Source organism: Diabrotica virgifera, chromosome 4 (assembly GCF_917563875.1).
Source record: "Diabrotica virgifera virgifera chromosome 4, PGI_DIABVI_V3a".
Lineage (NCBI taxonomy): Eukaryota > Metazoa > Arthropoda > Insecta > Coleoptera > Chrysomelidae > Diabrotica > Diabrotica virgifera.
In genome coordinates, this window is record NC_065446.1 from 164,910,610 (window position 1) to 164,933,004 (window position 22,395).

The following is a 22,395-nucleotide window of genomic DNA, read 5'->3' on the forward strand; positions in this document are numbered from 1 at the left end:
TTCGTACAAATACATGTTAAAATAAAATTTTCACCCACTTTGGTTTATTTTTATAAATATTTATTTACTAATAATAAAATTGTTTTCTATTACTTCCATTTAGCGCGCCTATGAGTATAATTGTCAAAATGTTGATCTTAGATAATGTCAAATATTGCCATTGTTGCCAAAGTTTCGCAGAACTTTTGAAAAAGGGTATGATACTCATCTCCCGAAGTTATATTGATGACGCGCTACTATAGGCTCTTAAATACAAAATGTATTTCTACAATTTAAAAAATTATAAGATGTTCTATTTTAATAGGTCTATTGAATAAAATTAAGTGTTATCTTAAAAGTAGTAACTTTTAAACAAAAGCATTACCTTTTTATTTCGATTCTCTTTCTACACACAAATTTTCATATCTTCAAGAGACTCATAATATATTATAATCTAGGTAGGTACCTAATAATAAAAATGATTGGTATTACGCGTGAAAAATACCAAAATCCCAACCAAAAACTAGATTGAAGGAAATAGAATTTCAAAGTTCAAAATCGGTATTCGTTAAAAAAATGTATTTTCTCGGCTTCCCATGGAGCAATTTTCTTCAATTTCTTTTATTCCCAAGTAACTCGAGTAGAGCCACCTAACTAACGCACTAATAGATGCCAAAGATGCTTAGGTTTTGCTATAATAAATTAGGTAATTTATTTATTACGTATAACAAAAATTTTAATTTGTTTAAACAAAGATTGTTTAAATAATTGAGTGGCCGTTTGCCAAAAGCTTATATGCCCACTTTCGATATTTTTCAGATCAAATTCAAATGTTCACGATGTCCATAAAATCACAGTTTTAGAAATATAATGTTTGATTTTGAGTTTAATGTTTATACAGCTTTTTATTTGAGTTGACAAATAAGAAAAAACTGTAATTTTATTGCCATCGTGGAAATTTGAATTTGCTCTCCTGAAAAGTACCAAAAATGGACATATCTGCTTTTGGCAAACGACCACTGCATATAGCTTTCAAATGAGAATATTTGTTAAAAAGTACACGTGTAGTAAGTTTTTCTAAAAAAAAGTCTACAACTGCAAAAAATAGGTAGTTTTACTTTGTTCATCATCATCCTCTTTGCCTTATCCCTATGCGGGGTGGGCTTCCCTAATTGCATTTCTCCACACAATTCTATCTTGGGTCAAATCAATGTTAATCCCCTTTACCAATGCCTTATCGTCTCCCCCAGGTCTTCTTTGGTCTTCCTCTCCTACTCCTTCCAGGAATCTGCACTTCAGCTATTCTTCGTATTGGGTGATTAACGTCTCGACGTTGAACATGACCAAACCATCTTAATCTATGCTCTCTCATTTTGGCATCAATTGGTGCCACACCTAGACTTCCCCTAATATACTCATTTCTAATTTTATCCTTCTTTGTCACTCCACTCATCCATCTAAGCATTCTCATTTCCGCCACATGCATTCGTTGTTCCTCTTTCTTCTTCACTGCCCAACATTCAGTTCCGTACATCATAGCCGGTCTTATGGCTGTTTTATAGAATTTTCCTTTCAGCTTCATTGGAATTTTTCTGTCACACAACACACCACTCCCTTCTTTCCACTTCATCCATCCAGCCCTAATTCTACTGCATGCATCTCCATCTATTTCTCCATTACTCTGTAATACCGATCCCAGGTACTTAAAACTATTGGTTTTTACAATCAGTTCACCATCCAAAGATACCATTTTAAGTATTTGTAGTAACTCCATCTTTAAATGAACATTCCAAATACTCTGTTTTTGTCCTATTAAACCTTTTTTCTCCAGAGCTTGCCTCCACTGTTTCAGCTTTTGTTCTAAGTCTCTTTCACTATTTCCTATTAACACGACATCATCAGCATATATTAAGCACCATGGAATGTTACCCTGTAGTTTCGCTGTTATCTGCTCCAAAACTAATGAGAATAAATATGGACTAAGCACAGAGCCTTGGTGCAATCCTACTTTCACATGAAATTTATCAGTCTCTCCCACGCCTGTCCTAACACTAGTCGTTACTCCCTCATACATATCCCTCACAATCTTTACATATTCACCAGGGATTCCTTTCTTATTGAGTGCTCACCACAGAATCTCTCGAGGAACTCTATCATATGCTTTCTCAAGATCAATGAATACCATAGGAGCGTTTGTTTCTTTACTCCTGTATTTTTCCATCAACTGCCTTATAATGAAAATTGCATCTGTTGTTGATCTGTCCTGCATAAAGCCAAATTGATTCTCGGATATTTCGGTCTCTTCACGTATCCGTCTATCAATTACTCTTTCCCATAGTGTAGTTTTACTTTGTTATAAATAAATTAATTTATTATAACAAAACCAAAGCATATTTGACATTTATTAGTGCGTTCGTTAGGTGGCTTTACTCGAGTTACTTGGGAATAAAAAACGAATGTGTGTACTTTGTACGCATGTTAGAAGTTATACTTCTATTATATGATTTCGACGAAATAAACAGTTTATTTGTATTTTATTTAAGTATTAAACTAATTTTAATACTTACCACTTTCACAAAAACAATACCAAAAATTAAAAAAAAAACAAGGAATAGGAATCATCCGGATTTGAACCCGGGACCTCTCGATCTGTAGTCGAATGCTCTACCAATGACCCATAATCGCTCTATTTACATGCTTTCTCCGACATAGTGACAAATCATGGTGACAAATAGAACAAGTGAAGTATAAATATAAAAATGTTTTAATAATACTTATTATCTTATTCCTAAGGAAGACAAATCCAAAGACACAAAAATTGTAATAAATATACAGGGTGTAACAAAAATACAGGTCATAAATTTAATCGCGTATTCTGGGACCAAAAATAGTTCGATTGAACCTAATTTACCTTAGTACAAATGTGCACGGAAAAAAAGTTACAGCCCTTTGAAGTTACAAAATGAAAATTGATTTTTTCCAATATATCGAAAACTATTGGAGATTTTTTATTACAAATGGACATGTGGTATTGTTATGGCAGTATTATTTAAAAAAAATATATAATGAAATTTGAACACCCCATAAAAATTTTATGGGGGTTTGTTTCTTTTAAACCCCCCAAACTTTTGTGTACGTTTCAATTTAATTATTATTGTAGCGCCATTAGTTAAACACAAGTTTTAAAAAACTTTTTTGTCTCTTAATACTTTTTCCAAAAGTCAGTTTTTATCGAGATATTTGAATATTTGTCAAATCCACCACATATTTGTATATGGTAAAGTGTAAAGTACGATTATGGAGACTTGGTAATAATATGAAAGTTTATTTATGATTTACATTTTTAGGTATATTTTGAAAAGAAGCCACATCTCGATAAAAGATGCTTCATCAAAAAAATACAAAGAGGCAAAAAAGTTTTAAAAGCACTGTGTTTAACTAATGGTACCGCAGTAATAGTTTAATTGGAACGTATACAAACATTTGGGGGGTTTAAAGGAACAAAACCCTCATAAAATTTTTATGTAAACATATTAAAAAAGAAGCCGCAACTCGGTAAAAACTGCCTTATCGAAAAAATACTAGGAGGCAAAAAAGTTTTAAAAATATTTAATGTAACTAATGGCACCAGAATAATAATTTATTTGAAACGGACACAAAAGTTTGGGGGGTTTAAGGGAACAAAACCCCCATAAAATTTTTATGGGGTGCACAAATTTCACTATAATTTTTCTTTAAGATGTTCTTGCCATAAGAATGCCACATGTCCATTTTCAACAAAAAATCTCTAATAGTTTTCGACATATTCGAAAAAATCGATTTTCATTTTGTAACTTCAAAGGGCTGTAACTTTTTTTGTGTGCATATTTTTACAAAGGTAAGTTAGATTCATTCGATCAATTTTTGGTCCCAGAATATGTGGTTTAATTTATGACCTGTATTTTTGTTACACCCTGTATTTACTAAAAACATTAATATATTCTTTTCACACCTTATTTGCGCTGATACATACATAACTTGAAAGATTTAGCAACTAATTCCACACTGTCGGTGTGCGCATGAGCGTGGCATAATAAAAAGTCACTCTTAATCGCGCCTAAAGAAGTATACCTTCAAAAATGAAGAAAATTGCTCGATGCAAATAACTCAAAAAGTAAGTATTTGGTCGAAAAAAAAATTCTGATCAAAAATATAGCACGTAAAAAAGTGAAAAACATGGTGTATATATTAGGTCACTATACCTAGTAGAAGCAGGATTATGGCTAATGAAAAATAGGTTCATATTCGTTAAATTCCAAATCGAATATTTTAACGTGCCATAACCAAAAAACGAAGCACTTTTTTGGAGAAAACTCATTTTAACTTTTTTTAAAGTTTTTAAAGAATGCTTATTTTTGTTTTTAAAAAAAAAAATACCATCAAAAGTAAACAAGTTAGGCTCAAAATAAAGTTGGTCCCTTTTTTTGGTAAGAAATCGAGAAAATCACCCCCTAATTAGCATTTCAAATGAACTTAATTGTTACCACTTCACAAGTTTTTTACTCGCGTATGTATTGATCATATCATCTATAAGTTTCATCGGTTCAAAGTCCTTATTTTTGAAAGAGCTGTAGTTAAAAGGGCTTGAACGAGTCACATATCACGAGTGTATGCAAATTTAGAAACACCGAATCTTAACCAATTTTTGTCTTACAGAAAAACAAAAAAAATAAAAAATATTCAGAAAAGTAAAGCTGACTTTTTTATTGTTTAAAATTTTTGGTATCTCTAACAATTTTAAAGTTATTTTGAAAAAAGCATTTTTTTCAAAATTAAAATTTTTAAAAATTTTACTTTAAAACCAAATTTTTTCAAAAATAAGCACTTTGAATCGATGAAACTTACAGATCATATAAACACAACATAGGTAAAGTAACTTGTAAAGCGGTAACGATTAATTTCGTTTAAGTTGCTAAGTGGGGGGTGATCTTCGTGATTTTTTTTTTTTGCCGAAGCAAAAGGGACCAACTTTATTTTGAGCGTAACTTGCTACATTTGATGCTAGAAATTTTTTTTCTAAAAACAAAAATAAAGATTTTTTTAAACACTTTAAAAAAAGTTGAAATGCGTTTTCCCCAAGAATGCTTCATTGTTTGGATATTTCACATTGAATTATTCTATTTAGAATTTTTCGAATATGAACCTATTTTTCATTAGCTGTAACTCTGCTTTTGCTAGGTATAGAGACCTAATATATACAACGTTTTTTTTCACTTTTTTATAGGCTATAGTTTTGCTAAGAATATTTTTTTCGACAAAATGCTTACGTTTTGAGTTATTTGCGAAAAACCATCTAAAAACGTGATTATTTTGTTGAAAAATGAAGATATTCACTTGCAAATAACTCGAAAAGTATTGATTTGGTGAAAAAAACTCTATAACAAAAGTTGCTTAAAATTAGTCAGTTTATCCAGTTCGGGACTTATCTTGGACATATATTTTTTCACCCCCGAGGTGAGGTGAAACTCACCCCCATGGCAAAAGCACACATCGGCAACATATCGCTTTTTTTCTTTGACATGTTAGCTATGCGTATGCCAAATTTCATGTCAATCCAAGCGGTTCTTTAAAATTTACAGCAAAAACCGGAAAAGAATGTACTATATAAGCCAGAAAATTGTTTATCAATTTAAAGCATTCCTGAGGCCGCTCAAATAGTCCAATTTTAATTCTGTAAAGTATGTTAGGTAGGTATAGTGCCTTTTATACGAAATTTACGAAATTTAAATTCTGGTGTGTAATTATCCAGATTTAGCCATACGGCTCACACTCCCTCTAAGGGGAAAATTGACTCATCCCAGATACCTACGGTATCAAAAGATTGAGCTCTGGTGGGACTCTTTCCGTGTTATCGAGCCCTAGGTGACTTGGAATGCAGGTGTATCTCCCAGAAATTTTCGTACGCATCTGGCCGTCGCGAGTAGTACAGCTTTCTGCATGGTCTTATAAAGATGTTCATTCAAACCCAGCTTTTTTATGCTTTCGAGGAGGGTCTTCGGAATGACTCCAGTAGTAGAAATAATAATCGGTATCGTCTGGGTACTTTGCATTCTCCATTGCCTTCGTATTTGAATTTCTAGATCTCTGTATTTGGCGATCTTTTCAGTAAATTTACTACGTAGATTATTGTTGTTAGTTATCGCCACATCAATTAGTGTTGTTTGTCTTGTTAATTTATTAACTAGTACGAGATCTGGTCTATTATGTGCCACTGTTTGGTCTGTGAGCACAGTGCGGTCCCAGTATAGCTTGTAGTTGCCATCCTCAAGCATACTCTCAGGGACGTATTGATAATACGGGAGATGGTCTGTTTGGAGAAGTCCCAGCTTGATAGCTATCTCTTGATGAAGGATTTTTCCCACTGCATCACGCCGTTCCTTGTATTCAGTTGCAGCAAATGCCTGGCAGCCCCCTGTAAGATGTTGGATGGTTTCTTGGGCTTGACATCCATATCGGCATCTGTCGTTTTGAACCTGAGGGTCTTTGATGATATATTTCAGGTAATATCTGGTTGGTATAACCTGATCCTGAATGGCCAGTAATGACCCCTCCGTTTCAGGGAACATCTTTCCTGATGTCAACCAGTAGTTTGACGCTATATTGTCGACATAATCTTGGCTGACCTCATTGGGATGTCGCCCGTGCAGAGGTTTGCCCATCCAGGCGCGCACTTTTTCGTCCTTAGTAAGGTGATTTATGCGCATTTCTGGTTCCTTCAGTTTGATCGGTGTTGTGTCATCTACTGCGCAGATAGCGCGATGTAGAGTAGATGTCTCAGCCTGCATCTGAAAATAAGTTCTTAAATTAGCAATTTGTTTATCTAATTGCTCACCTATATCCATAAGTCCTCTTCCTCCTAGATTTCGTGGTAATGTTGTTCTTTCTACTGCACTTTTAGAATGGGGTTTTTGTGCTTTTGTGAGGTGTGTTCGTACTTTTCGCTGTAGAGCTTCTATATCTGTTTTTGTCCACTTAACAATACCAAATGAGTAGCTAAGCGCGGAACATGCGTAGGTGTTTAGTGCCTTAAACAAATTTCTACTGTTAAGGTGTGAGCGAAGCAGCTGTTTTACCCTTCGTATAAACTCAGTAGTTATCTCTGTTTTCATTTGTTTATGGTCAATTTTCCGCGCTTGCTTTACTCCAAGATATTTATAGATATCGTTTTCACCCATGGCCTCGATGTTCTGGCCATTTTGCATATCGAATCCTCCGGGCTGTACTTTTCCTCTGACTATATTTAAAATACGGCACTTGTCTAGTCCGAAGTGCATACTAATATCATTAGAAAAAGTTTCTACAGTTTTTAGCATCTCGTCGAGTTGGTTTCGAGTGGAAGCCATTAATTTCAAATCATCCATGTACAATAAATGATTAAGCTTCGCCACCACATTGTTGTTATTTTTAATGCTAAAACCTGCATCTGTGGAGTTCAATAGCTGAGATAGTGGGTTCATAGCTAGACAGAACCACAGAGGACTCAACGAATCTCCTTGAAACAGGCCCCGGCTGATTGCGATATTTTCAGTTTCGATGTTATTTTCACCAGGTATTTGAAGGTGAATTCTAGTTTTCCACTCTGTCATTATATGTTGTAAAAAGGTCACTATATTATCATCGACTTTATATATTCTCAATATATCTATAAGCCATTCATGCGGCACTGAATCAAAGGCCTTCTTGTAATCAATAAAAACAGTAAATAGGTTCCTCTTTTTGGAATATGCTTGATTAGAAATGTGTGTAATTGTGTGTAATTATTATTATTATGGTTATTATTGCGACCGTAAATTGTTAATTAACATTTTAATTCTTGCTAAACTATTCGTTAAATTTCCACCGGTTTCTGGAAATATAATCTATACCAAAAAAGCTTTTGTGTCTCCAATTATTTATTTATTAATTAATAATTACTTACCTAAAATTTTAGTTGGAAATTAAAGATTTTGGTGGGAAAACCAGCATTTTCCGAGGAATATTGTTGTCGAAGCACATCGGGAAAAACATATCTCTATGCAGAATTTAATTACGTTAAATTTGTATGCAAGTGTTTTTGATGTAAAATTAAAATCTTCGGAGTTATAGAGCAATAATTGAAAAAAAACACGATTTAAGGGCGCCATTTTGTTTATAAAAAATAGCACACTATCTGCGGACTCTGTGTACCTATATTATTAATATATACAATCATAAGATTGGAATTCCAGCAATGAAATTGCTGGTAAATAAATTCCCAAAAATTGCCTATTCTCCGATAACCTGCCCATGAAATAGGTCTCAATAAATGTAACCTAGATAAAGATAAAAACTAAGCTCTAACCTTTCCGAAAGCTTAAACTGCGGCTGAAGTACTAATATAGATTTCTAATTTCCTCACTGCTTTCTACATATTTTTTTTTAAATAATTCTTCCTACACAGCATAATTAATTTATATTTCATTAATAATAAAGATCTATAAATAAACATTAGAATTTCGGTCATAAAACCGACGGACGGTTTAGATTATTAAATTAATTATAATTTAATTTCGAAATATTGTTTGATAAAATATTGGGTGGAATGCATAAAACGTAATATCTGCTACTGCTTAACTGCTTTAAGTATGTACTAGATGTTTGATGTTTTTACTACACTTACAAAGCATTTACTTGCCTTCGTAGCATATGCTACTATTTACCAAATACATAAAAGAATGTACTACGCTTTTGAAGTATTTGCTAGTTTCATAGTATTTGCTTCAGTTTAAGTGAAGTTGGTGGATGGACGACTTCGGCGTAGGTGTTTTTTGTTACAACATGGCAGCATTTATGAATGTGTGTCGTAGAAAAGACTACAAACTAGGAAGAATATACTTAATATTTGGGGTCATTCTTTTATCAAATAAAATTTGATATTCTCAAGAAGATCGACAAATAACAATTGTTCATTTTTATCCTCGCGTAACTCTTATGTCGCCCCGGAATCTGAGTCACTCATTTTTACTCATGTACAATTCTAACAATTAGGTACGTAAAAATGTGAATTCACCCCATGTGGATGTATCCAAAATGTTTATACCCGTATGCACGCCAATGGTGAATATAAAATTCTTAATTGTATGTCAAAAATGCGCAATGGCTACCTCTTAAAACCTACCAAATTTCATTTCCATATCTCAACCAGTTTTAGAGCAATAAATAAATCGTCAGTTTGTTAGAAAAAATTGAACATCCCGTATCTCGGAAACAAAGCATTTGCGGATATATGTTTATATAGCAAACGGTCATTATTTTTTCATGCAGAATTACCCCTTAAAGTTTGTCGCACTTATTTAGAAACACCCTGCATTGATGAATAACATTACTAGTTGTTAAAGTACCTAAGTTTTTTATTATCCAGCATAAGCGAATGAATCAAAAAGCAAAATGTTAACAAAGTCTAAGGCTACAGTTGAATTTTAATTTCAATATTTTATATTCGCTAGAATATTCCACAGGGTGTTCCAAACTTTGAGGAAAAAACATACTATAATTGTTACACCCAGTATGCAGTAACACTTACCTGTTTAGCAATAATATTATTACATCGATATTTTTGAAAAATAAAGCTATAATATACTAAAATAATCACGCAAATCGGACAACGGGTTTAGAAAATACGAGAAATCAAAAATGTCCCATTTTTAAGGTGGTGCGTTAATTTTGATGTTTAGTGTTTAAGCACCTGTGGAAAAATATCATTAATTTCGTCAATGAACTATTGAAGGCATAATTTGTTTATCATTTAGCAGGGGTAGTAATTATTTGTTTGTTTCTGATTTTCTTAATTATTGTATCGCTCAATACCTGCTAATTAGTAAATTTATATTGTGGTCCAATCTCGCCGAATGATGAATTATTTGTTAATTATTTGATACTCAGATTTAAATTGGTGGGTTGTCGTAATATTATGTGTGTATATTATATTTTCATAGCAGCCGAAAACACATTGAAACTGTCATTAGCGTCATATTTACGTACTTGTTAAATAAAATTTACTTGGTAGAAAACTAAAGAATAGTTAGTCCAGAAAGCAACTGCGCATCCGCTAGGAAAAATATTCCGATTCGGATTTTTTGCACAATCTTACTCAAAAAGGACCCTTTTAACAAATTTGCATGTTGCCAGGACCAAAAGTGGGTCAAAAATTTTTTAAACGTTTTTTTTTTGTTTTTTTCCTAAAATTATTGTTTTTGCACGGAACAAAGTTTTTTTAGTTTTTTTGGATCATTCCAAACAGAAAAGGTCTTTAGTGACTTTTCTCTAAAGTTGATAGTTTTTGACATATAAGCGATTAAAAATTGAAAAATTGCGAAATCGGCCATTTTTAACCTTCAAAAAATATGTGAAAAACTTAAAATTTGAATGTTGCCAAGGTAGGTAGGTAGATATTCTTTAAACATCGATTGATGAAATCCCGAAGAGTTTTTTGCAATACAATATTCAAAACTCCTTTGTTTTTAAATTTCTAATCACGCGTGCGCGACACTATTTTCCACCGTGGCATGTGTATACAGTATGGTGCAAATGAAAGGAATAAATTCATTATTTCGTAAACCGTAACTTTAAGGGAAAAACCCGAAACAGGTCGATTTTTATTTTTAAGTTGTGATATTGTGGCATATTTGGTATACTAGTGACGTCATCCGTCTGGGCGTGATGACGTAATCGATGATTTTTTTAAATGAGAATAGGGGTCGCGTGGTAGGTCAATTGAAAGGTTCTTCAATTCTCTATTTAGTAATGCAAACATATACATAATTATTTATACAGGGTGTCCAAAAATTTTTTATTAAATTAAATAATTTGACAAAAAAGAAGTAGAAGGACACCCTGTATAAATAATTATATAAATGTTTATATTACTGAATAGAGAATTGAAGAACCTTTCAAATGAGCTAGCACTCGACACCTATTGTCATTTAAAAAAATCATCGATTACGTCATCACGCCCAGATCGATGACGTCACTAGTATACCATATATACCACAATATCATAACTTAAAAATAAAAATCTACCTCTTTCGGGATTTTTCCTTAAAGTCGCCGGTTTACGAAATAACGAATTTATTCCTTTCATTTGCACCATACTGTCGGTGGAAAATAGTGTCGGGCACGCTTGATTAGCAATTAAAAAATAAAGGAGTTTTGAATATTGTATTGCAAAAAACTCTTCGGGATTTCATCAATCGATGTTTAAAGAATATCTACCAACCTTGGCAACATTCAAATTTTACGTTTTTCACATAGTTTTTGAGTGTTAAAAATGGCCAATTTCGCAATTTTTCAATTTTTAATCGCGTATTATGTCAAAAACTATCAACTTTAGAGAAATGTCACTAAAGACTTTTTCTGTTTGGAATGATCCAGAAAATCTAAAAAAACTTTTTAAAAAAACAACGTTTAAAAAATTTTTGACCCACTTTTGGTCCTGGCAACATGCAAATTTGTTAAAAGGGTTTCTTTTTGAGTAAGATTGTGCACAAAATCCGAATCGGAATATTTTTCCTAGCGGATGCCCAGTGGCTTTCTGGACTAAGTTGATTTCACAGATTTTTCACAGACTACCAGAGTTAATTTACTTTGCGTTTATAATATGCAAATCTGTAGAATAAATTTAATTGTTTTACTTTCAAACTAAATTTTACTTGGTAAGTTAAATGTTTTATAATAAAGAGGACTAAAACTAACAAGTAGGTACCTATATAACTGTCAAATATAACTCAAATTATTAATGTAAACATTGTTAAATCAAAATAACAATTTACTGTTTTTTACCGTTCTGCAAAATACAGGGTGTTCTATAAATAAACGTTAAAATCTATAGATACTTACGTAATAGATAATAGAATATTGTATAAGTCGTCAATAAGTTATTTCATCAATGACATAGCATGACGTTACTTTTACTTTTACTCCCTAGGGAGGAAAAGTGCGACTTTGCTCCCTAAAATCAGGTCAGGATAAGTATACTTTCGGTAGAGGTAGATGGAAAACATATTTTTTACGTTTTGGACTACCGTGTTGCCAATCCAGAAACTCTTACTCGGGTCAAAAAAGGATATTATACTATTTGAAAGATAAGTTAATATGCTTTAATAATATGAGCATCATTTATGAAAATTTATGTAGACATTGAAAAATTACTGCATCATTAACCAAAATTAACTTTTTTACTCCTAACACAAAAAGGGTATTTGACAATTACAAATTTAACGATTAATGATTTAATAATGGATATGACCTCCTCTTGCATTAAGGGGTTACATAGGTCTTGTGGGTAAAAAAGTGACTTTTTAAAAAAATTATATCTCGAAAACTAATTATTTTTATTCATAATTGGAACATGTAAAAGTAAAGAACTTAAGGTACTCTCAAAAAAATTTTCAGCCAAAAATATTCATTTTTGTTGAGTTGACTGCAATTTTATACAACAACCCATTTTTTGCGGTGGGCAGCATAACTAAGTCCAGTCTCATCTGAAATCAAAAAATCAAAAAGTGTCTTGTAGTTTATACCTATGGCTAGTGAATAAACGAAGGAATTTTAAAAAAATTAAATTTGAAGATTTTACATAAGTTTAAACACATTTTCGGCCCCAATTTTTCTCATTTTTTCAAAAATGACCATTTTTAAAGTAGTTTTTTTTATAAAACAAAAACAACTTCATCTAATAAAAATTCCTTCGTTCATTCACTAGGCAGAGGTATAAACTATAAGAAACTTTTTGATTTTTTGATTTCAGATGAAACTGGACTTACATGGTTAAGCTGCCCACCGCAAAAAAAGGGCCGTTGTCGAAAAATGGCAGTCAATTCTACAAAAATGAATATTTTTGGCTGAAAATTTTTTTGAGAGTTCCTTAAGTACTATACTTTTACATGTTCCAATTATAAATAAAAATAATTTTAAGTTTTCGAGATATAATTTTTTTAAAAAGTCACTTTTTTTATCCGCAAGACACATACAAATGTAACCCCTTAATAACTTTACTATTCTGATACGATTAGGCATAGATCTAACCAAGTTCGCTATTGTTTAATATGGTATGTTAAGCCAGTCTTTTTCTATTGCGACAATAAGTTCTGAGATCGAGTTTGGGGTATGAAGTCTAGCTCGAATTCTTTGTTTTAGCTTATCCCATAAATTTTCTAATATGATTGAGGTCTGGACTACACGCTGGTTATTCCATGATCCAAAAACTTATTTTGTTAATGTAATCTTGCACGATTTTTGAGGTATGCGGTCTTGCATTGTTCTGTATAAAAATAAATTAGTCTCCAATGTAGTCGACGTAAGGTACCACATGCATTGCTAAAATCTCCTCGGTGTATCTAGCAGCCGTTAAGCCTCCTCACTCTTGAAGACGATTACCCTACGAACGAAAACAAGGTCGGTTCGTAACCCCATAGAAATTGCACCACAGATCATGCAGGAACCACCTCCATAAGGATTCCGCTTTTCTATGCAGCATTCTGCAAATAGCTCTCCTCGTCTTCGGTACACTTCCGTTCTTCAGTCGCTATCATGGACGGGTCGCTACCATATAGAAATATTCTGCTCTCATCTGAGAACATAACAAATTCCCATTGTTCCAACGTTCAGATGATCCTAAGCAAAACGCACGCGAGTTTGACGATGAGCTGCAGTAAGTTTTTGACCAATTGCAGATACTCGACGAGTCAGATTATTTTCCTGATTTCCGTCTCACTGTCGACCAATAACCACTACTCTTACTTCACGGAGCTGTTTCTGCACTTAAACGACAATAAGGTGACAATAAGGTTAAGTAAACGACAATACGGGTAGCGGGTAGGAACTCTTTTGGAGTCCTATGGATTCTATTGGATAGTCCTAACAGGGAAAGTGAATCAATCCCTGCCCCCCGCAGATTCCAGGAGCTTCTTGACCCGGGAAGCTAGTACCTGCTAAGGGTCCCTTGTCCAGGGTCACGGATGAAGTCCAGAACGGCATCCAAGGCGAAGAAGAATACTTTCGGTACGGCGAAGATGACGGAGCTGGCAACCCTTGATTTTAGGGATAGTATAGGATCACAAATTGTAGCGTCTGATCCAGAGTGGGCGGCTACGAACAGCGTCTGATCCAGAATGGACGGCTGATTAAACACTCACCAACACGTCTGGCCAGCGCGGTGTTTTAAGGCTAATAACCTCCCCAAAACTATGGCGAATTCTAAAACGATAGGAGTAGGTCCCCAGGTGGGTAAGTCATACAGTCTTGGCAAGTCCCACTCCTTTCCAGACAGCTTCACGGAATCTGGGGGAAGCAAAAAATGGCTAAAAAGTACAAATTTGAATATAGCAATACTCAACTACTCAACGTAAGGTCATTAAACAAAAATGAGAAAACCTATGAGCTAGAAGAAGAAATAAAGGACCTGAACTGGGACATAATTGGTCTCGCAGAGGTAAAAAGGAAAGGCGAAGAGCGCATAACATTGCAATCAGGTAGCATCTTGTATTACAAAGGGCACGATGAGCAAAGTCTAAACGGCGTAGGATTTCTGGTTTCTAAGAAATATGCTAGTAGAATAGAACAATATGTGGGAATCTCGGAAAGAATTGCAATGATTATGATGAATATACACGAGAAAATCACCCTAAAAATTATTCAAGTGTACGCCCTAACTTCAACACATCCCGATGAAGAGATAGATGAGTTCTACGAGAAAATAATAGAAACCAACACGTGCTATCACAGCACCTATACACTAATAATAGGAGATTTCAACGCTAAGATCGGACAACGACTAGAAGAAACTGAAAGCTATATTGGTGAATTCGGCTATGGTGTTAGAAATGATAGAGGAGAAACCCTTGTGAACTTCCTACATAGCAACAAATATTTTGCAATGAACACATTTTATAAGAAAAAACCGCAAAGGAAGTGGACGTGGTTATCACCAAACGGAAAAACACGGAACGAAATTGACTACATCATGTGTAACAAGAAAGATATTGTAGAAGATGTAACAGTAATAAATTCGGTCTCTCTGGGAAGCGATCACAGAATGGTTAGAGCTAAACTAAGAATTGGGTATAGCAAACGTAGAACTAACTTTAAGAACACGACACAAATAGATACAGAAAAGCTAAAAGCCGATAAAGAAAAATGTGCTAGTAAATTAAAAACCGCCCAAGCACTGAATCTAGAACAACTCAGCATAAATAAAATTAACTCAGTTATAACAAAAGAACTATTGAATACCAGCTCTGAAATAGCGACCTGTCATAAAAATAAAAAATCCAAAATAAGTGCAGAATCGCAGAATATGCTGAAACAACGAAGAGAGCTCTTGTCACGAAACAAAAGAAATACCACAGAATACAAGGAACTTAACCGAGCCATACGAAAACAGATAAAAGACGATATTAGAAAACAGCAAGAAGACCATATAGAAGAAGTGATAGAGAAAAATCGAAGTCTGAAATATACCAAACCGAAATTAGGCAAGAAAAATATTATAGCTATAAAAAATCAACAAGGCCAACTAGAAACAAGCAAAGCTCAGATATCGAAGATAATTGAAAACTTCTATACTGAATTGTACCATTCAAAAAACGATCCCCCCGACTGTTCAAAGCAAAATTTAAAAAGACAAATAACAAACGTAAACTCTGAATTAATGCCCGAAATAAGCGAAGCAGAAATAGAAAATGCACTTAAAGAAATGAAAAGAAATAAAGCACCGGGTAACGATGGAATTCTGGCAAAAATGCTGAAAGACGGCGGGGAAGAAGTTATCAGATACCTAAAAATACTTTTTAATAAATGCCTATTTGAAGGAAACATACCAAAGGAATGGAATACTGCTAACACAATCTTAATACACAAAAAAGGTGACAATACAGATCTGAAAAATTATCGTCCAATATCACTACTATCACAACTTTATAAAACATTCACAAAAATAATTACAAATAGATTGACAACAAAGTTCGATGTATATCAACCAGCAGAACAAGCCGGTTTTAGAAAAGGCTTCAGTACATGCGACCATCTTCACACACTAAAGATCCTAATAGAAAAAGTTAACGAATACAATTTACCAATCTGCTTAGCATTTATAGATTACGAAAAAGCTTTTGACAGCATAGAATTATGGGCTATTGAGGAAGCACTGGTCAATAGCAGAATCGATTCTAGATATAGGATATTAATACATAATATATACAAACATGCTGAAATGGTAGTCACGATGGATAACGACATGAAAACTAGGCCAATCAAAATCAATCGAGGAGTAAGACAGGGAGACAATATTTTACCGTTAAAGAACGGACTATAACACGTAATTGGACTTCGTAAGTCCTAGGTTTAACCCAAAGTAATCGAAAGTAGAACTGGAAGACGTTATTTGAATTCTTCGTGTTACTTTGCGTTGATTGATATACGAATTTACTAATTTTGAGTCATTTTTGCTAAAATTAAAAATTAAGTAGTTAAAATTTCTGACCTGTAGTACCATCCTTGGATTATAAACTTTCATTTGACAGCTCATTTGTCATTCTACCTGGTATAATGACTGAGGAGTTATATTTGCGGTCGGACTAGACAGCCTAGGTCAAATTTATCACCTTTAGTACCATCCTCGGATTATAAGCTTTCAAGACTAAGTTTTCACTCTAATGGCATATAAAACAACATAATGCTATTCTACACCCCACCAGAATGAAAACGATGGGAATCTTCTCTGGTTACACCTCCGAGGCTTCTACAATATGCAAGCCATACGGATGTTGAGACTAAGGAAGATGAGGGAATTCTACAATTTACAATTCACGTCCCATCTGCTCAGCGCGGTAAAGTTCCAACGAGAATGGTTCCCTTCGTACTCCAATCACAGTAAATGTAAATCAAAAATGAATAACCATTTTCAATTTCGTTGCAAAACGAAAATACCGCCGAACCATATTCTACTCCAATCAGAGAGTTCAGCAAGCACCTCTACCGGTTTCGAAATTTATTAGTCTCTCATCAGGAGGCACATATGCTGCTCTCCCTGATCCAACCAAAACAAACCCCAGCGTGCAGTCCCGGATTGTAACGAACGAAATGGCATAGATGCCCTAGCGGCAACTGCTACAAGAAGACTAAGTTTTCACTCTAATGGCATATAAAACAACATAATGCTATTCTACACCCCACCAGAATGAAAACAATGGGAACCTTCTCTGGTTACACCTCCGAGGCTTCTACAATATGCAAGCCATACGGATGCTGAGACTATGGAAGATGAGGGAATTCTACAATTTACAATTCACGTCCCATCTGCTCAGCGCGGTAAAGTTCCAACGAGAATGGTTCCCTTCGTACTCCAATCAGAGTAAATGTAAATCAAAAATGAATAACCATTTTCAATTTCGATGCAAAACGAAAATACAGCCGAACCATATTCTAGTCCAATCAGAGAGTGCAGCAAGCACCTCTACCGGTTTCGAAACTTATTAGTCTCTCATCAGGAGGCATATATGCTGCTCTCCCTGATCCAACCAAAACAAACCATTAGAGTGAAAACTTAGTCTTGTTGTAGCAGTTGCCGCTAGGGCAGCCAGTTCGTTCGTTGCAGTCCGGGACTGCACGCTGGGGTTTGTTTTGGTTGGATCAGGGAGAGCAGCATATGTGCCTCCTGATGAGAGACTAATAAGTTTCGAAACCAGTAAAGGTGCTTGCTGCACTCTCTGATTGGACTAGAATATGGTTCGGCTGTAAATAATTATTTGTAGAATAGCATTATGTTGTTTTATATGCCACTAGAGTGAAAACTTAGTCTTGTTGTAGCAGTTGCCGCTAGAGCATCTATGCCATTTCGTTCGTTGCAATCCGGGACTGAACGCTGGGGTTTGTTTTGGTTGGATCAGGGAGAGCAGTATATGTGCTTCCTGATGAGAGACTAATAAGTTTCGAAACCGGTAGAGGTGCTTGCTGCACTCTCTGATTGGACTAGAATATGGTTCGGCTGTATTTTCGTTTTACAACGAAATTGAAAATGGTTATCCATTTTTTATAAGCTTTCATTTGACACCTCATTTGTCATTTTACCTGGTATAATGACGGAGGAGTAATATTCGCGGTCGGGCGGACCGACGGACAAACAGCGTAGGTCAAATAACTCACCTTTAGTACCATCCTTGGATTATAAGCTTTCATTTGACACCTCATTTGTCATTCTACCTGGTATAATGACGGAGGAGTTATATTTGCGGTCGGACGGACCGACGGACAGACAGCCTACGTTAAATATCTCACCTTTAGTAACATCCTTGGATTATAAGCTTTCATTTGACACCTCATTTGTAATTCTACCTGATATAATGACGGAGGAGTTATATTCGCGGTCGGACGGACAGACAACCTCGGTCAAATATCTCACCTTTAGTACCATCCTTGGATTATCAGTTTTCATTTGACACCTCATTTGTCATTCTAGCTGGTATATTGCACTGGCGAAGCGTCCATGTAACCACTGTTACCATTGGTAACAGTTAAAACTCTTGCAAATAAACATTTTATGACGATGAATAATTCTATTTAGCAATATTTTTACCAATAGAAATATATTATTATATTATGTGGTAATAGTACCCACCTCAGTTAATAGCCAACTACTCGTAGACACGAAAATATTGGCGAGTTTATGTGACTCAGTTGCACTTTATTATACTCTGTTACCAGACTCATTTCTGGTTACAATGGTTATATACCCACGCTGGCGCTCGGGACCGGCTAGTGACTGAAAATTTTGAAGAAGCGACGGCATAATCGCGCTGTTACCAGATTTAAAATTGGTGACAATACCTATAAAAAGTGTGCGTGCAGTTAACCATGGATGAGTGTCGCTTCTTAATCGATCAACTACTTGAAAAGTAATTCTCCTTGTATAATTTTGAAGAAAAAAATGAGATTAAAAATGAAAGACCTATTTTAAACAATTTAAAAAAGGAATCAACAAAAGTAGTTCAATATTTTAAATTTAGTTGGTACAGTGAAAGTCCTTGGTTATATTATGGTTGTAAGAAAAATATACTGTATTGTTGGCCATGTCTTCTGGTTTCTACAGAAAAATGGGTGGACCAGGTTCACGATTTAAATAGTGTTAGATTTTTAAAAAGGAGACATGAAATTTCTCCGTTACCTACATGTAAGGTGTATACCCAATTTGATTCAGTTTGGCAAAACAAAAATCAAAAGTTGTCTTAACCAAGCTTTTAAAGCAAATATTGCTAAACATAATGAGTTTGTTAAAAAAATAGATAGGTATATCCTTAGCACACTTATAATAGATACTGTATGTTTTTGGGCCAAACAAGAACTAGCGTTTCGTGGTCATTTTTAGTGCGACGACTCTGACAATCGAGGCAATTACAGAGAATTGTTATCATTAATTGCCAAAAAAGATCAAAAATTTTGTCAACATCTAGGAACATCTGTTTTTTCGAGAGTTTCAAGTGATATACAAAATGGTATTATTGAAGTTATACTCACCGGCATAAAATTCCGCCACCCAAAATTTTTGATTAAGTTTGACAATTTATAACTTTATTATTTGTGCTCCGATTTTCAAGATTTTTGCACCAGTTTATAGATACATGTATTCATATTGTTTGGTATTATTCCGGTAACAAAAAATTTTGCTTGCATGTCACCCCTTGCAGGGGTGAAAGGAAGCGTTGTATTTTCTCCTAATTTTAAAAAATTCTGTGGAAAAATGGAATAGCTGATTTTGTTTCATAGTCCGGTCATATTTTCCCGGAGACATCACCAACATTTTGTTTTTTGAATTCTCCGAATATCTTTTTTCTTGTAAGAGCTGTACCATTTTTTGTAAATAAAAACACTGATTGATTCATACAATTGAGGTTGGATTGATAAGATTAGAATGGCTAGCATGCAGCCCAGATCTCAATCATATTGAGCATTTATGGGATGAAGAAAAAAAGCTATTTGCCGTCATCCTAAGCCTCCAGAAAATTTGGTACAGTTATGGCCCTGGTAGAGGAATATCGGGCTATTCCCCAGGCAAGGAAAACACATCTTTATTAGATGCTAAACAGATTGCGAGCAGTCGTTGCTGCAAGAGCTAGACATAACCGCTATTGAATTGTTTTGTTTTGTTGTTAAATTTGTTTTGTTTTGTTAATTTTAGTGCGTTTGATATTTTTAATTAAATAAACCTTCAAAGCAGTGTTTTTAATTACAGCTCTTACAAGAAAAGAGATATTCAGACAATTCAAAAAACATGACCTTAGTGATACCTCCAGGATAATACAAAAGGAGTATGAAACAAAATCAGCCCTCCAATTTTTCCACAGAATTTTTTAAAGTTAGGAGAAAAAACAACGCTTACATTCACCCCCGTATAATGCCATCTAAGCAAAAAATTTTAGTTACCGGAATAATAGCAATTGACATCAATACATGTACCTACATACTCGTGCAAGAATCTTGAAAATCGAAGTACAAATAATAAAGTCATAGATTGTCAAACTTAATCAAAAATTTTGGGTGGCGGAATTTTGTGCCGGTGAGTGTATATATACATTTAGCCATCATTTTTTTAAATAAGATTTTTTGCATCTGGTTTTGGTAACACTTCAGAAAGTCACGCGTCTCCACTGGATATTGACGGAGTAGTTGTGATTACAGACGGACAGACAGACAGACGGACAGACGTACGTGGATAATTCAAAGTTTTCACATTTTTTCAAAATTGGGTGAAAACAATGAGCAATCCATGACAAATTTATATTCATCCATAGAGCCTATTAAATTATCTTTAAAAAAGTATATCCCTTTTTTGGTGAAAGTATCAGAAATAAATATAGTTCAAGGCAAAAGTTTAAAGTAAGTTTAAAGTAGGCCGATTTCTATGCACGCAAGTTTATTACTGTTAGGTCTGGATCCCGCGTATAAAAAAAAAGTTGATTAATAGCAAGCTGAAAATTTGTTAATAGCTTAAGGGTGTCTAGTCGGACAAACTTTGATAAATGGGAACACTGAAACAGGGGAAGTTTTAATTGTGGAACAGGTTAAAAATTTGGAACGATCAGACCACGAAAACGGCACATGTATTTTGTCCGACAGAACAGACTTAAACTCTCCGAACAGAGATTAAACCCTCATGCAAAAATCAGACTGCTATTTATCACCAAATGGGCGTTTTAATGAGTGGAACATGTAGAATTTGTCAAATGACAGGAATTATGACAGGTGATAAATAGCAGTCTGATTTTTGCATGAGAGTTTAATCTCTGTTCGGAGAGTTTAAGTCTGTTCTGTCGGACAAAATAAATGTGTCGTTTTCGTGGTCTGACCGTTCCAAATTTTTAACCTGTTCCACAATTAAAACTGCCCCTGTTGCAGTGTTCCCATGTATCAAAGTTTATCCGACTAGACACCCTTAAGCTATTAACAAATTTTCAGCTTGCTATTAATCAACTTTTTTTTCATACGCGGGATCCAGACCTATATACACTCTAGCATAATGTCTCTTCTTTTTTACGAGAATTCCTACAGATTTAGAGATAATTACACGTAAAAAAATATCAACAAGTTAAATTCAAACTGTTCGCGAAACACGTATTACTTTTCTTGTTCTCTATAAGCCTTGAGGAAAATAAAAGAAAAACATTTTTTAACTTGGATTTTTATTACATTACAAAACTTTATAAATACAATAAATAGTCTTATAACTATTACAATTTTTTATTATAAGGCACATCCATTTTTAAGAATCGTATATTGGTCAATTTCTAAAAATTGTGCGTATCAAAAAAATATAATTTTTTATTTTTGTAAAGTAAAATATTTTATACTCTTCTTCATTTCCCATCCAATTGAAATGTAAATACAAAAAACAATATTGGACAGGATTTCCACCTTCAAGCAAAAGGGTACTGTTGGATCAAGCACCAATGCACTGATTTTAAAGAACAAGTACCCCATTCTATCATTTTTATCTGAAGAGTTTTTAAAAAAGATGTAAAAAATATTTTCAAATAAGTCGGTCATTTCCTAATATAAAAGTTTCAAAAATATTTTAATACATCTCCAAATGTACAGATCTCGCATATTGTCATATGTTTAAATCAGCTCGATAGTTGTATGGATAAAAAAGAGTTTCATTTAGCATTTATATAAACTTATATTATAGGTATTATAGGGCTTTTCATTCACAGTCATTTGTTTCGAGCTACTGTCATATGTTGTATAATCTGTATATAATATTCGTATACACAGATTATACAACATATGACAGAAGCTCGAAACAAATGACAATCGACGAAAAGCCCTATACGGCATATTGGTAGTTTAATCACCGCTCTGAATGACTGACAT

General features: G+C 34.1%; 1 protein-coding gene across 2 annotated transcripts in view; it reads right to left on the bottom strand.

The window, feature by feature from the left end:
- LOC114338558 (uncharacterized) overlaps positions 1-22,395 on the bottom strand; it is a 221,349-nt gene that overhangs the window by 86,791 nt on the left and 112,163 nt on the right. Inside the window, exon 1 of one of the 2 annotated variants that reach the window (XM_050649768.1) lies at positions 8,339-8,419. The exons of the other annotated variant lie outside the window; for it this stretch is intronic. The gene's annotated coding sequence lies outside the window, so the exon portion shown is untranslated. Of the gene's footprint in view, positions 1-8,338; positions 8,420-22,395 lie in introns of those variants that run through there. 2 annotated transcript variants of the gene reach the window in all.